The sequence below is a fragment of the Artemia franciscana genome, chromosome 2, assembly GCF_032884065.1.
Source record: "Artemia franciscana chromosome 2, ASM3288406v1, whole genome shotgun sequence".
Lineage (NCBI taxonomy): Eukaryota > Metazoa > Arthropoda > Branchiopoda > Anostraca > Artemiidae > Artemia > Artemia franciscana.
Genome location: NC_088864.1, coordinates 6,545,570 through 6,558,360, shown reverse-complemented (window position 1 = coordinate 6,558,360; position 12,791 = coordinate 6,545,570). Strand labels below are relative to the sequence as shown.

Below are 12,791 nucleotides of genomic sequence, written 5' to 3'. Positions count from 1 at the left end.
AGTAAAAAAATAGTACTATAATTAGTAGAATCCTGACTCAAATGGACTTAATTTTAAAGGATGAGCAACATGGTTTCCGCCCAAATCGTTCTTGCTGCGACCTGATATTTAGCTTAGGTGTTCTACTGGAGGAATCAAATGAATGGCAAGTGAAGATTATTTTAGTGTTTATAGACTTCTTGAAAGCAATTGAATCTGTCCACCGAGAGGCAATGTGGAAAATTCTTCTAGAGTAAGGAACACCTCTGGAAATTGTCAATATGATTAAAACCCTGCATACTGCACAGGTTTACGCAGTCCAGACGGAGAACACGCAGTCAGAGTGGTCCCCAATCGAATCCGGTGTACGTCAAGGATGTTTACTATCTCTAACATTATTTGCTATACTCCTAGATTTTGTGGTTCGAGGTTGCCACTTTAGAGGAGTTATAGAACTAAGCTCCGAGCGTCTAATATAAGACTGTGATTTTGCTGCCGATATTGTTCTCGTGGGTCACTGCCAAGAGGACATTCAGCATAGTCTGAATGAACTAGCAGCAACAGCTGCCCCTATGGGCCTGAAGATTAATGTTGACAAAATGAAAAGTATGTCAAACGCAGTTATAACAAACATTGCAGCTGGGTTTCGATACGAAGGCACTACTATTGAAGAGGTCAGAGATTTTAAATACCTTGGTAGTGCAATTACCCAAGATGGGAATTGTAATAGAGAAGTCTTGCTACGCATAGCATATGCAAGTGGAGCGTTTTCTCAGTTGAAGAACATTTGGAGATGTAGATACTGCTCTAAGAAGTTGAAATTGCGGTTGTTTAGGAGCAATGTATCTCTGTGCTTTTATATGGATGCGAGTCTTGGAGCCTTTAAAATAATGCTGAGAAAAGATTACTTAGCTTCCAAAATAATTGCCTGCACAGAATCCTTGCGGTATATTGAACTGATAGAGTAACGAATGCCCAGATAAGTGCTGATACCGAAAAACCACTTGTGACCAACGAGATCAGATTGAGAAGATGGAAGCATTAGGAGGATATGACCCACATGAATGAAAGACGCCTCCCACACGATTTATGGTGTTGAACCCCACCTGGCATTCTAAGGACTGGAAAACAATACAGCACACTTGATCAATCCTTTGAAAAAGTGACGGCAATTCTCCGAAACACTCTGAGCAAACTTTGGCTTTTGGAACAGGATTGGTCAAGTTGGAGGTCAACCGTCACTGCCCTGTGCGCCTGAGGTTACTTTTGTTTATGTTTCTTAACATGCTAAATTCATGCTTAGACATGCAAGACATTCTATTATTTTCTGGACTTGCTGGTACACCATTTACAAGAGCTTTGACTATGAGCAATACTGTGAGCAGTTTTGTCATGCCAGACATATTTTAATTTGACAGAAATACACTCATATAATTTGTCGTACTGTGTTACTGAACATCTGGATACAGGAGAAGATAACAGTCCACTACTGCAAATGAACAGCTGCACAACTAAGAATGACATTTTCAGCTATCTACAACCCAATCCTGCATGTTCAGATGCTGCTTTGCCAGACGAGCTCCAGCCATTTCAGATGGCTTGTGCTTGACTGGCTAATAAGAACATTAGGTCTTTCAAAGGAATGAAGAGCAGAATATTGATTGAGACCAAGAGAAAATCAGTTTGAAGCAAATCTTGTACGCAGATCAAAAAAATGTTCTAATTCTACAAAGGGTAAGAAAAAACACAAAAAAGATTTACACTTGCTCCTACTGCATCAAAAAACCTCTTTGACAAGGAGTCTTCTTTATCTGACAGAGCTTCAGCTAAATGATTTTTCTGAATTTTCAGTAGAAGATATTATAGAATCTTTAATGGAAATCAAAGAGAATTATTACATTTTAGCAAAGGTGTCATTATTAAAGGAAATCAATAAGTTTTTTTACTGCCAGAATATTTTACTTGTTTCAGCGACGTGAAAGTGAAACCAGTGTCAGTGATGATGAGGAAGATGTAGAAGCTGACTTCTTGAAGAAAAACCACTGATGGATCGGTGAGCAGGAAGTAGCTCAATATTAATTCTTTTGGTGAATATTGAGAAATCCGCCAGAGTTTTTCTTCAAGAACTCAGCTTCTACTTCACTTTCACGTCACTGAAACAAGTAAAATATTCTGGCAATAAAAAAACTTATTGATTTCCTTTAATAATGACACCTTGAGCGTCAAAGTTGAGAAAAAATTCTCAACTTTTTTTTCATGCCTTAAATACTTTGCACTTGTAATGTTGTATGTGTTTTATATATAGAAACAATCTATTCACTCTTCTGGAAAGGGTGGGGGGCAGTGTTGCGATGGGAGGTACAATTGTACCAGATTCAGTACTTTCTTCTCTGACCTGTACATCTGTACAACTTTTTTTTTAAAGTCAGAAAATCAGTACATTTACGTCGAACTGGTACAAATTCAGTACATTTTCTCCAAAACTAAAAAAAGAACGAAATTTACTTTTAAACGGAACCTTTACCATTCATTGCTATGACAAATACTCTCGCGACTTGTCTGTCTGCTTTTATTTAGAGGTTAACTCTATGGTAAATTTGGAGTCGTTACGGAAAACGGAAAGTTGCCGCGGATTTTCAAAAACTAAAAATGCTATCATCTTAACTCCAGTTGTGAGGTAAGCCTGCTGATGTCTTCTTCAGATTTGCCATGTCAGCAACGCTAAGTATGTAGTGCAGTGGCTTATTCAGATGATTGTTATGTACGGTATTTGTGCAACAAGTCCTTCTTGCAACCCACATTGCTAGAGGCTCGATCACTAACTTAGTGATCTAACAAAATGCACATTCAAACCTACAAGTTCAGACTGTTCAAAATATCTATCAGTTATAGTATGAATGACAATAGGTTTTATGTGAGCCATACCTGTATGCGATTAGCCCCCATGTTTCTTAAGCTGATCACTTGTGGAAAAGCAGATAGAAGAGGCTTAGAGTAGGAGTGACTAGGAGTGTAGTGGAGAGCATATCGGCTAGACATATGCCATGGTGAAATCTACCTTCATGAACCTTTCATGTGCAGCATACTTGGGTAGAGGTATACTTATTTGAATGTTTGTTGACTTTGAACTTTGCCATTTTCATGCACTTGCTGTGACTAAAGTTAACTATCAATTAGCCAAAGTAGGCAATTAGGGGCTTCTGAAAATAGTCTACCTGAATAGGTATTTTGGATCTTCATTCTACCATTTAGCCCAAAACTGCACTGTTTATATTTAAGTATGGTAACTGTTTAAATAAGCATACCTCTACTGTACCATTGCTAGTTTTGGAATAAAAAAAGCAGGAACCTTTATTGTATTTTTTTTAACCTGTAGGCTACTCTACCAAAATCAGGATAATTACTGACATGGGTAGTACCTGACAAAGTCATACTTATTTGAATGTTTGTTGACTTTGAACTTTGCCATTTTCATGCACTTGCTGTGACTAAAGTTAACTATCAATTAGCCAAAGTAGGCAATTAGGGGCCTCTGAAAATAGTCTACCTGAATAGGTATTTTGGATCTTCATTCTACCATTTAGCCCAAAACTGCACTGTTTATATTTAAGTATGGTAACTGTTTAAATAAGCATACCTCTACTGTACCATTGCTAGTTTTGGAATAAAAAAAGCAGGAACCTTTATTGTATTTTTTTTAACCTGTAGGCTACTCTACCAAAATCAGGATAATTACTGACATGGGTAGTACCTGACAAAGTCACTTAACCTGTAGGCTACTCTACCAAAATCAGGATAATTACTGACATGGGTAGTACCTGACAAAGTCAGTGACAAGTATCCCACAGCCTCAAATTCTGTGGAGGATAGGCGTTCCTTTATATCTATCATGGCCATGGGTAATTTTGTAGTAGCTTACCAGATGGTTACTCTTCTTAAAGAGATGACAGGCGCACACATCTTTGTGATCAGAGTTTTCACTGTCTTTGTCACCGTGTTTATTGGAATATCAGTACATATTTCGATCACCCATGCATTATTTACTGCTATCACATAACACAGTTTTTCAGGGAAATCTCTTTAGGAAATCCGTACTTCTGTGTTGTGTGATTGTAGAAGGGAATCTCTGGTTTTTTGTCAGCATCTGTTTACCTGATCAAGGGTAAAGCTAACAAAAAATCCCAAAGTAAAATTACTATCTAGCCTAGTATGCTTGTCATTCTTACCGTGAAAAAAGCTAGTTTTAATTTTCTTTTTTGATTTACCATACGTAGTAGAGAGTAGCTAGTAGATACATGGAATTATATGTTATATATCGTTTTTAAGGACAAAATGAAGCAATCAAAACTTCAACAGTTTTTCAAAAAGCCAGGACCTCCAGATGAGACAGATAAGAGACAAGAAAATCCGAACAAACCCACTGAAGAATTGCACGAGGTGACAGAAGTACAGACTGGAATAAACCCTGATAGCCGAGCAAACTTGGGCAGTGATAAGAACAGCAAAAACTGTGACCAGGATATGATATCACTAGGTGAAGAAAGCGGCAGCAGTACTGAATCTAGTGAATCTGAAGAGTCTGACTCTGATGACGAATGTGTTGATGAGAGAATGAATGTCAAGGCAAAGCCAAAAAAGAAAAAGACACATTACGAGCACAAATTTAACAGTGAAGGGCTTTCTGACAAAGACCTGCAGAAATGGATTCGGAAGGATGAGAAGGACAGTACGAGATTTATGTGCCTGGTTTGCAACAAAAGTTACATTGGAGGAAAAACCCATGCTCTTCGACATTCCAAAAATAAATTCCATGTAAAGAACTTTGAGGCAAAGCAGCATACAACTGATCTAGCAAACTTGTGCTCCAGTAACGTTGAATTTAAGAAAAGTGTGATGTTGCAGAAGAGTGTTGAGAATGCAGAGCTGAAGCTCAGCGGCTTTATTGCTGAACACAACCTGCCATTTAGGGTTATGGAACATCTGCCAGAAATCCTAAAAAATGTGTTCCCTGATTCCGTGATCGCAGGTAAGATTACGTGCGGCCGTGACAAAACACGAAATATCATTGTGAAAAAGTTGGCACCTGATGCAGACCAGGCTCTCTCAGAGAAATTGCAGAAATGCAAGTTTTCAATCTTGTTGGATGAATCGACAGACAAATCTGTTGTTAAATCTATGGCTGTTGTTGCTCGCTTCTGGTGTCCTCAGTTAAAACGTGTTTGCGATCGCTTATTAGGACTTGTCGAGGTGCCATCAGCAACAGCTCAGGTAATGAAGGGAGAAGTAGATAAGCTACTCAGCGTCAGAAATATCCCAAAAGAGAACTGCATAGGTTTCGGATGGGATAATGCCTCTGTGAACATGGGGGAGGTAACGGGGCTGAAGGCTCTTGTGAAAATTGACAATCCGTATGTTATTGTTGTAGGCTGTGTGTGCCATAGCCTTGCACTATGCGCGTCTAGCGCCTCCAAAGAGATCCCACCAGAATTTGATGAGTTTGTCCGTGATGTATATAACTATATACAGCATTCACCAAAGCGTATTGCAGCATATGCAGAGTTTCAGGGGATAACAGATACGAAAAACCATAGACTGCTGAAAGTCTGTGACGTCCGTTGGCTGTCTCTCGAGTCCGTAGTTATGCGAATTTTAGAACAGTGGAGAGCTCTGAAAGTGTACTTTTACGAGGAATTCAAGGCCATCAAGTCGGCCTCTGCTGAAAAGGTCCTGAAAATGATGGAAAATGTGTACACGAAACTGTACTTGCAGTTCCTGGGCTTCCTTTCAACAAGTCAACAAGCTGAACATATTGTTTCAAGCTGAGGGGGTTAGGCTGCACTGCCTTTGCAACGAGGTCTCTACAGTATTTGGGACTATCCTAAGGAACTTCCTACGTCCGGAAGTAGTTGAAAACAAGCCGTTAGGGACCTATGATCCGTCCAACCGAGAGTATTTCTTGCCTCTCGAACGAATCTATGTGGGAGCAAACGTGGAAGCTGAGGTTATCGAGAAAAATATTCCTGCCCCAACAGTGCATGCGTTCAACCTAGTGTGTCTGAAGTTTTATGTGAAGTTGGCAAAGGAGTTTTATGTCCGCTTTTACTGCAACTCAACCTTTAAGGTTCTGCAGAAAATGAAAGTGATCGACCCGGTTGTGGCTGCCTCTGGCCGAGAGGATTTAGTACCAGTACTAGTCATGTTTCCTAACTTAGTCAACCGACAATCTCTAGAAGAATTGAGCTCTCAGTGGCGATCAATCCCTGCTGAATCAAAGCATTTGCCACCCCAATACTTGAAAAGTCCAGAGGTGTTCCGGGGGAAACTGAAGGAGCTTAAGAATGGTCTTGGCTCTTCAAAGTATGCAGAGCTTTGTACATTCATGTTTTCTGTCATGTCCCTTCCACACTCATCGGCCTGTGTCGAACGTATTTTCAGTGCAGTGTCGGTGGTTAAAACGAAGTCTCGAAACCGCCTTGCAGTTAACACCATTTACTCCTTGATTCGGACAAGGGAGCATATTCGCGACCATGGTACTTGTGTCTCCTGGAACCCTCAGAAAAAAAAGAAAGGGTCTGAAGAACAGGCAATTGTTGAATAGAAGATGATCAACAGGAGGAAATTGAGTCTCTGCTAAGAGATATTGAAGACGTGATGATCTCGTGATAATTCCTAAGAAGTTTTAGTTTTTAAAAGAAGTGAATATCTTGTTTTTCTGTATCCGATGATCTAACAGAACTTTTGTATCCGATGATCTAACATAAAGAAAGATAAATAACGCCGTAAAATGGGCCGTAATTTTAGCTTGAGCTCATTCCGAGCTCCACAACTCAACAACCCCTTTCTCGATTAGAGCCAGGCCCATAGACATAACATATGTCCTCCATGGACAAAGCATATTTGGAGTTTTTGTTTTGGTTATCTGCGGTTTCTTCCGCTTCACTCTGCTTAAAATTGCTATCCTTTTGGTTATCACTTAGGTTAGGCTACTGCCGCTTTCCGTAAGCGTTGTTCAAATTGGTTAAATAAGACGAATAAGGGATTTTCGGAAGAGACATCTCTGGGTCCGTGGTTCGTGGATCCAGTGGAATTTCTTCGCGACTCAACCGCTTTTCCTTTGTGGCAGATTTTGCGTGACTTTCCAGCTCTGAGTTACCTTCATTTGGCAGAACTAATTTACCTCAATAGGCACATTTTGGCTCTTTGGCTACTGAGCACGCTCTAGAGCCAAGCTCTATTCCAGAAAACACGAAGGTGCAGAAAAATAAGGTTAGAAAAGAAAATGGGAGCCATCGGGAAGAGAGAGAAAAATAAGCGAAAAGAACGATATTGTATAGATTCGTACAGTAGCGCGAAAGAAGATCGCGATTATTACTGCAAGTCTGATTTCTAACTATAATTTCTTCTAAGATTTAAACTTTGATTTAGTTTTTTAAGGTTTTGGAATTGTTATATCCCCTTGTTAAAATATATACAAATATTTTTGCATTTACCAGTTTTTGTTCTTTAGGCAACTTAATGTCTTTTCAGACAGAATCTATTAAAAAATGTTTGATTATTACAGCAAGACTTACTTCTAACATCAATTTCTGCTAATCTTCAAACTTTAGGTATTATTTTCAAACATTATGGCATTGTTGCAATCCCTTGCCAAAATATATATTAATATTTTTTAATTACCACTTTTTTGCTCTTTAAGCAATTTAATGTACTTCTCCATAAATGAAAATTTTCATTTTTTCCACACAAGTGTGACAACATGCATGCAATACTGATTTATATAAAAATTAAATAAAAAAAACAAGTTTTTTTAAATGAAAGTAAGGAGCGACATTAAAACTTAAAACTAACAGAAATTACTCCGTATATGAAAGGGGCTTTTCCTCCTCGACACCCCGCTCCTTGCGCTAAAGTTTGATTCTTTCTCGCAACTCTACTTTTTAAAACAATAAAAAACTAGGAGCGACAGTAAAACTTAAAACGAACAGAAATTACTTCGTATATACAAAGAGGCTGCTTCCTCATCAACGCCCCGCTCTTTACGCTAAAGTTTTTTTACTGTTTTAAAAAGAAGAATTGAGAGACAGAGTCAAACTTTAGCGTAAAGAGCGAGGCGTTGATGAGGAAGCAGCCTCTTTGTATATACGAAGTAATTTCTGTTCGTTTTAAGTTTTACTGTCGCTCCTAGTTTTTTATTGTTTTAAAAAGTAGAGTTGCGAGAAAGAATCAAACTTTAGCGCAAGGAGCGGGGTGTCGAGGAGGAAAAGCCCCTTTCATATACGGAGTAATTTCTGTTAGTTTTAAGTTTTAATGTCGCTCCTTACTTTCATTTAAAAAAACTTGTTTTTTTTATTTAATTTCTGAAAGTTTTTGAATTAATGCATGCTTGATTTTGGCTCTCCGTGCATAAATTACTAAAATGAAATTTGCATATTAATTCTTTTTTTTGGCTAAATGGCTTTCTCTTAGTTTTGATCAGACAATTTTGAGAAATAAGGGGTGGGGAAGGAGGTCTAGTTGCCTTCCAATTTTTTGGTTACTCAAAAAGGCAACTAGATCTTTTAATTTTTAACGAACGTTTTTATTAGTAAAAAAAAACGTAACTTAAGAATTAACTTACGTAACAAACGTACATAACTTACGTGACTTACATTACGTTTTATCCCAATTCTTTAAGAATGACCCCTGAATCAGAAAGGCCGTAGAATAAATAGTTGAAATTATTTAAAAAATTTTTAGCATAAAGAGCGAAGTATTTATCTCCTCCTAAATACCTCGCTCTTTATGCTAAAGCATTTTTAGAACCCTTCATATGCGTAATAATCTCTGTTCGTTTTAAGTTTTAATGCTTCTCCTTACTTTCAATTGAAAAATCTTTTTCTTGTTTATATTTTCATTGTTTTTTTTTATAGTAATGCTAGAAAGTCCTGCGCCCTTTTCATTGAATTTCTCTTCCCCCATGAAATACTCCTCCAAGGAAAGATCCTCCCATATAGCCCCCTCCCCTGAACCCCACACCCAAACCAAAAAAATCCCTCTGATAACATCAGTACACTTCCCAGTAACCATTATTGTATGTAAACATTGGTCAAAGTTTGTAACTTGCAGCCCCTCCCCCAGGGACTGTGGGGGGTAAGTCATCCCCAAAGAAATAGTTATTATGGTTTTCGACTATGCGGAACAAAATGGCTATCTCAAAATTTTGATCCGTTGACTTTGGGAAAAAAATGAGCGTGGGAGGGGGCCTAGGTGTCCTCCAATTTTTTTGGTCACTTAAAAAGGGCACTAGAACTTTTCATTTCCGTTAGAATGAGCCCTCTTGCAAAACTCTAGGACCACTTGGTCGATACGATGACCCCTGGGGAAAAAAAAACAAAAAACAAAAAAACAAATAAACACGCACCCGTGATTTGTCTTCTGGCAAAAAATACGAAATTCCACATTTTTGTAGACTGGACCTTGAATTTTTTTCTATAGGGTTCTCTGATACGCTGAATGCGATGGTGTAATTTTCGTTAAGATCCTATGACTTTTAGGGGGTGTTACCCCCTATTTTCCAAAATATGGCAAATTTTCTCAGGCTCGTAACTTTTGATGGCAAAGACTAAATTTGATGAAACTTATATATTTAAAATCAGCATAAAAATCCGATTCTTTTGATATATCTTTTAGTATCGAAATTCCGTTTTTTAGAGTTTCGTTTACTATTGAGCCGGGTCGCTCCTTACTACAGTTTGTTACCACGAACTGTTTGATAACACCACTCACATAAATAGTTATTTTCCAAAATTGAGGCTCTTACCAAATTTTCTCAAACTTCTGACCAATCAAAATCGTTTTTTAGGCCAGATACACCAATTAATGAATACACAATTATTACTTGTTTATAAAGATGGTATAATAATGATGGTAATCTCTTTGCCCATTATTTACAAAATATTATAGTGGAGCAAAGAAAAAAAATAAATACACCATTAAAAAAAACCTAGTGTTTCTCTTAGGGACATATTTGTAAATTAGGGGAGGATTAAAGTTCCAACTTATCTCTATAGTCAGATTTGCATCTGAAATCCAAATTAAACACTCATTTGCATCCAAAATGAGCTTTACCTCTACCCACCCCTAATGTTCAAATATATACACTGAATTGGTATATATAGGAGTGGGGATAAAATTCATTTCTGATAAAAATGAAAGTTAAATTTGGATTCCAGAAACAATTCTGACAATGGAGGTGAGTTTATTTTCTAGCAACCAAAATAGTCTGTTAATATGAACATTACCTCTATGTTTCTTTTTAAATAAGGTTTTGAGGTTAAAAATATGTTTGAGACTAGACCCAGATGGAATTGTATTACCCTCAACTGGAGAGTATTATGACACACTGACCATGTAGAGTATTATGACACACTGACCATGTACAAAATTAAGCCTATCACAGAAAAACTGTGAGCCAGAAAAAAAAATATAAAAATAGAGGTACTTGTATGATTGTTATAACCACTACTGTTCCAGTTGTTCATGCATTGACAAACTGTAAAACCAGTTTTTTTGCTGGTTTCTTTCACCTTAAGAACAAAAAAAAGACAAAGAAAAGTGACAGAAAAGATGAGAGATATATAGTTTGGGGCTATATATTTGCACATTAAGGGGGTGGGGTAGGTAAAGTGTTGGGACAGTGTGAAGTCAGAAAATAACCTAATCTGCAAATATAGAGCCCAGATTTGATTTATAATTTATTATGATTAACCTTAATTTACTTCTTGAGCTGTAGTTGGTATATCATATAAGTACCAAATCTGAGATTCTTCAGGGAAGCCAGTATATGCTATCAAACCTTTAACACCTTACATGAACATTTCATAGAAACAAAAAACCCACAATGAATATGTGGTATACTACCCAACTCTTCCCTAACAAACATAAACTTATTTTATGCTGTATTCATGAACACAATACTTGTGACATATGTAGTGAACCACCACCTGCCCTTGACAAGCCTATCCTACATCAAGCAGGCAGGGGCAGTGTAAAAATTGTCTATTACATGAACAAAACCATAAGAACAAGCACAAAATTAGCAATCCTAAAACTTATCTCTTTTTGTTTCAGCAGGTCTTCTTCTGAAGAGGTGCTCTTTATATAATTAACCATATCAGGTAGCCTATAGAAATCATAATTATTTTTACCTTGTCCTTAAGGTTTATTTATGGGGTCTTGTAAACATTAGCTGATTTGTTTGCTTAACTCAAATATTTTCAAAAATAGCAGAAAACCTTTGTCTGTTTAGTCTGTAGATTCATCCCTGAAAGTTTCATTTTCCTAACCTAAACCCTTTCTGAAATAGCAAAAAGTCAATTAATTAGAATTTTACCATTTCATGGCCCTCTATAGGGAGAAAGAGCAAAGGTGGGTGCTTTAAAATACCTTTCAGGGACATACTTTAGCCTGTGGACCCATCCCTGAAAGTTTGATTTTCCTAACCTAAACCCTTTCTCAGATGGTAAGAAGTCAATTTACTAGAATTTTACCATAATTTTGTTTCTGTTGTTTTAGTTCTTAAAATGCAATTCCTGTAACTTGAGTTGAATTTTCAGCCATATCAATGTTTTTTTTTTAAATTTAGGAAATTCAGCCTATTTGGTAATCTTTGTAACCTCATCAATTGGGATTGAGCAATGTTGTAAAGCTGAAAACAGTTTTCTTGTAGGCCTACTTCATTTAAGCAGAAGTTCTGTTTTGTAAGGTATTACTTTCAAAACACAAACATTTTAAAGGTAATAAAACGTGACTTCCCTCTAGAGGGAGAAGGATTGGAGGTTGATACTTTAATATACCTTCCCAGGGCATACTTTAGTCTGAACACCCATCCCTGAATGTTTCATTTTCCTAACCAAACCCCTTTTCAAGATAATGGAAAATAGCTGAACTAGAATTTTTACTCTATTTTTCAGTAATTAAGATTTTTCTTACCAGCTTGTTAGCTTGAAGTAATCTCATATCCCACCAAATATGTGTTACCACTTTCTATAGTTTACAATAACTGAAAACACTTGAGATGAAAAAAAAATAATTGTAGGGTGCGTTTCTTTACTTGTCCGATTATTAATCTGATTAATCCAAGCGTTTCTTTAGACACATATGACGTCAGAGGTTAGTCGGATTATCCCCACAAACGCTCAGGATTACTTGTCCGTGGGCTGGCACTTTATAACCCCCAAATAAAAAGATTATTTGAGGATTGTGACGTCAATGCTATATATTTTTTTAAATGGATAAACATGTGAAATCGTTAAGTCTAGAGAAAAGACAAGGAAACTGTAAATAATAGAAATAATCTTAGCTTTTCAGTGACCTGTAAGTAATATTATGCATATTCCTTAGTATCTAAAGGGTTTTTGGTGTTCTAGGCCTGTCTTGCATAGGCTAAGCTTCATAAGGAGCCAGAAGAAAAGTTTTTTTGTTATTAAAAAGGTTGATTCTTAGGGAGGCAGCTATCACATTGGTGAGTTAGTCAAATGTTATTATATCAAACAGGCCTAGTTTCTAAACCATCCTATAATTATTAGTTGGAAAAAATTTAGAATTATTAGGCCAATACCTATAGCCTTTTATATAGTCTATATTTGTTGAGACTGCTATTTAAACTGGATTTTTAAGATACAGTAGGGGTAAAATTTTACTTTAGCTACTTTTGGCTATCTTTGAAAGAGGTTAGGCTAGGAAAATGAAACTTTCAGGGATGTGTCTACAGGCTAAAGTATTTCCCAGGAAGGTATTTTGAAGTACCTACTTCTACTTCTTTTCCCTCTAAA

General features: G+C 37.0%; 1 protein-coding gene across 1 annotated transcript in view; it reads right to left on the bottom strand.

Moving 5' to 3' along the window:
• The window catches only part of LOC136036799 (gastrula zinc finger protein XlCGF52.1-like), a 30,192-nt gene extending 17,879 nt beyond the window's left edge, over window positions 1-12,313 (bottom strand). The window contains exon 1 of the mRNA XM_065719132.1: window positions 11,950-12,313. The gene's annotated coding sequence lies outside the window, so the exon portion shown is untranslated. The remainder of the gene's footprint in view (window positions 1-11,949) is intronic.
• Between the last annotated feature and the right edge of the window lie 478 nt (window positions 12,314-12,791).